Source organism: Lepisosteus oculatus, unplaced genomic scaffold (assembly GCF_040954835.1).
Source record: "Lepisosteus oculatus isolate fLepOcu1 unplaced genomic scaffold, fLepOcu1.hap2 HAP2_SCAFFOLD_57, whole genome shotgun sequence".
Lineage (NCBI taxonomy): Eukaryota > Metazoa > Chordata > Actinopteri > Semionotiformes > Lepisosteidae > Lepisosteus > Lepisosteus oculatus.
In genome coordinates, this window is record NW_027168117.1 from 125980 (window position 1) to 130071 (window position 4092).

Sequence of the window (4092 nt, forward strand, 5' to 3'; positions counted from 1 at the left end):
AGTTTTTTCAAAACAGGAATGATATTCTCTTTCTTGTATTTGTTAGGATCTGTGCTACTGCATTTCGAACAAGTAGTAAGGGATTTATTGTTTTCTTGAGAAGCCCACAAAACAGAGCATTATAATCACATCCACATCAATGTGAGCAATGGAGAAGTCAAATGAACGTGTCTAAATATCATCTAGTTCTATCCCAGGGAAGAGGGCTGTTGCCTACACAGACGACAAGACACAAAACGCTCAACTGTGCAAAACACGCATAAGGACATCAGTCAGGAGGAACAAGGTAAAGTGTTTTTTCTTCTTCACCATGGTCATGTAGTTTCACTCCAAGCACTGTCATATGAAATAACTGTGGAAACGACCTCCCCAACATTTTGGGTTGTTGCATTTTGCTTCAATGAATTTTAACCTTTTCTTTTAGACATTAAGAGGAAGGACACATTCACCCTTGGTAGAGATTCAGTTGTTCTATGAGATGTCAAGGTGAGAATTAACCACTTCAGGCATACGTCAATCCACATGACTGAAAAAGGGGCAATGAACAGGATATGGGGATTTTGCTAGTTATAAAGTACAATAATCATCATTACATGATATAAGACTACTGAAGTATAAGCTGTGTCCCTGACTGATTAATTAGCAAATTCATCTTTGTAGAGTGCAGCTACTATCTATTCAGTGGCATTTCCTTAAAACAATTCTATTCCCACATACTGAATATGGAGTGAGATCATGTAGAGAATGTTGGACTTGTAATAACTAATTGAAGGATAATAATAATCAACGAAAGTGCTTAAAAGTATCAACAAATGCCTTCAAAGTACTTGACACGTACTTTGCTTTCAAAAGTGAAACATAATTAATGCTTACGTAAGATTTCTCTTGACTTCTCAGGAGTATACTAACTCCAAGGACAAGTAACATCACAAACCATTATTTAAGCGCTGATGTTGGAGCTGCAATACTACTACCAAGACAAAAAATGATACAGGTAACACTGCTTTCAGATTTCTAAGAATTGCTAAAATAGTATGCTTACAGAGCATTCAGAGTTGAGAATATGACAAGTTCCTACCATCTCAAACACTGCCAATCTAGACAAAAAGAAAGTACTTGAACGCCTGCAGTAATCGAACACAAACCAGAACATATCAGTGCATGACAAGGAAATGTAGTCACAAAATGATTCTACCCTTTCAAGTCCCAAAAAGGACCGAGGAACTTACTGGAGGCGATACATGAATTTCAAACAGAGTACAATGTAGCCACTGTAGGGGAGAAGATCACAGAGAGCTCTTCTCAGATTGCTCAGAGTCAGCCCCAGCACCCTGTCCTGACTGAAGCAGACAAAGTGGTCAAACAGGTAGGTAGAAATGAGTAAGGAACAGAGAGTATGGTTATTCTTGCATTGTTTTGTTCGTCTGTCAAAGAAAAGAGTGCTTCTGACTTTTGTCAATGTTCATCTTTATTTTAGGAGAAGAACAAACGGTGGTATCACACTTTGCTCAAGTGTATGATACCATGTGTGTACAGCAGACATCACCAAAGGAACAGGAGACACCTGAGTAAAGAACAAGAATATGAAAAGACTGATGAAAAAAAGCACCAGGAGAAATCCATTGAATATGCACAATCTCGTCCAGTATTTCAATGAAAAGTTTCAGTGTTGTTTTTAGTGTCGTCGTATTGTATACATTTAAAACAATGTGTCTTGTTTAATGAACAATTTCATTTACTTTCGTAAAAAGTGTTGTTTACTGTAGTCCTAGCATGGATGCAATTGTTAGAAAAAACGGGAATGAAAAACTGAATGTTTCATACAATATGGGTTTGTGTTAACCCACACACCTAAGTGAAATGTTTGATTACGTTAACAAGACATAACACATAGTTCAGTTGAGTGTGAAAGGGAACAACAGAGAAAGTCACAAACAAAACATTTGTGAAGGACTTGATGAATGTTTTTTCTTTAGAAATTACAAAAAATAAAGAATTTTTCAACAAGATGTCTTTCTATAGCGAGTTTCATTTGAGATAGTCTTTTCTTAGAAGTGCAAGAGTGGTATTCCCTACAATTTATTCCCCAATTTGATCATTCTCAGAAATTAGGAGACGGAAACCACACCTACTGTAATATTAGACCTTGTAACAAGGCAACTAGGTTTCAATGGCTTAAAAGGTGCAGAAAGAGGCTCATGTATAATGACCTCCAGTGTCCCACAGGTTTCCCAAATCATTTCTTAGAGTATGGAAAAAGAGGAAATAAAGTGTCTACAGAAAGCGTATACCCCCTTGAACTTTGATCAGTTTGTTGTGCCAGTGCCAGAGTTTCATGCAATTAAATGAGGACCTCTTTCTCACATCACATATGTTATACTTTCAATGGGAAAAAAGGAAATATTACAATTGTATACATTTTCACCCACATGTTAATATTTGGTAGAAGCCCTTTTCACAGCAATTTCAGCTGTGAGTCTGTTGGTAATGGGCTCCACCACCTCTGCACCAACAAGATTTGATAATATTTGAGAATTTCAGAAGTCTGTCTGGTTTAGCTGAAGAATCAGCTAAGGTAAGTTTCAGGAAGAGCATCTGATTTTGTTCAATAAAGCAGAACAGAGAAAAAACACACAATACAAAATCATGAGAATTTGTATCCATATGACACTTTGACTCGAATACTTTTATCAGACCTACACAGAGTATATACTGTACACACTTTTTCAGCCCAGGTTTATACATTTCGTACATTTGGAACTGCCATTTGTAGGTGTTTTTGTGTCTTAGCTCAACACTGTGAAACCTGTAGTTATAAACATGGAGGATGAAGACATGAAGACATATATTGTACCTCTGACCGGCCTACCTTCCAAGAGGTGAAAGATTAAACTTTTCCTTTATCGTCAACTCAGTGAATGTCTTTAAACTTTCGAAAACTGTAACAAAGAATAAGTTAAAAAACTTATTTGCATTGGACCCACAGAAAAGTCAAAGTTGTCCATAGAAATGCCCGTCTAAATCAGAAATCTACAGCACAAAGGCAGTGGCCTTTTGGGACATAAAAATGAAATCAGACTTTACTCAGACGAATTGCCCTTGGTCACGGACATCTTGCTATCAGTCACTACAAAGATGTTTTCTCTCGTGCCATGGCTTGCCTGACTTGCTTCTTCTGCCGGATGGCTTCTGGTCGCTGGTCAGGATCGACAGCCAGCATGTCCTGGAGCAGTGTCCTTAGCTCCGTGCTTATGGCTCTATTTACTTTCAGGGGGATGTGGAACTGCAGCCAGGGGTTCTCATGCAGGGCCTCTCCAACAGGCCCTGACAGACATATGCTCCTGTATCGGAAACACACTTTAGTTCAATTCTAAAATATTTCTCATAGGACTGAAGGAACCTTTGCCTGTTAAGAGTTAACAATTAGGTCCTCAAGAACTGTTTTACGGTTTTCTACACTCCTGGCTGGCCAAGGTCTCTTTAAGGTCTCTTAAGTGGAGGTGTAACTCATGTATCCTACATGTGATTTAGCAACATGAAAGGGAATAGCTTCTTATCGGATTATGGTCTTGGTTAACTGCCTAAGGCTGACCTAAGTGCCTAACTTTCTGACTTTCTTTATACCTTATATGTTAAGAAGCTTCTTCTGACCAATCAGAAATGTATGCTTTATGTATGAACATTTTGCTCATCAAAGTGAGTGAGAGACAAGGTTAACAGAAATTAGCCACGGCAGTAAATGACAGCATATTTTTGGGTTCTTAAATGGTCTCTACCTGGCACACCTGCAGTGCAAACTGACACACACTGTTTAGAGAAACAGCTACTCTATTACTAATATTAATGAAACATTTCTTATTCTATGGAACAAAAACAAACAGTAAAACTAAAACACAGATCTCTTAGCTTCCTATTTCATGAACCAGATGACTGAATGACCAAGCCTAACTAGTAGCCAGAACCCCAGTTAACCCTCCGTAACACAAACTTTAACCACACGACAGGAACTCTTTCAAACTGAGTGAAAATCATAAAGGGATCCATAACCTTACATCAATTTACTATGTTTTGCCAATACCTGCATTTACATTT

General features: G+C 38.0%; 1 long non-coding RNA gene across 1 annotated transcript; it reads left to right on the forward strand.

Annotated features, from left to right (window-relative positions):
• Positions 1–432: 432 nt before the first annotated feature.
• On the forward strand, positions 433–1411 carry LOC138231345 (uncharacterized). The gene is made up of 3 exons (XR_011186611.1): positions 433–486; positions 898–994; positions 1205–1411. It is a non-coding gene; the product is annotated as an uncharacterized lncRNA (long non-coding RNA).
• The last annotated feature ends 2681 nt before the right edge of the window (positions 1412–4092 follow it).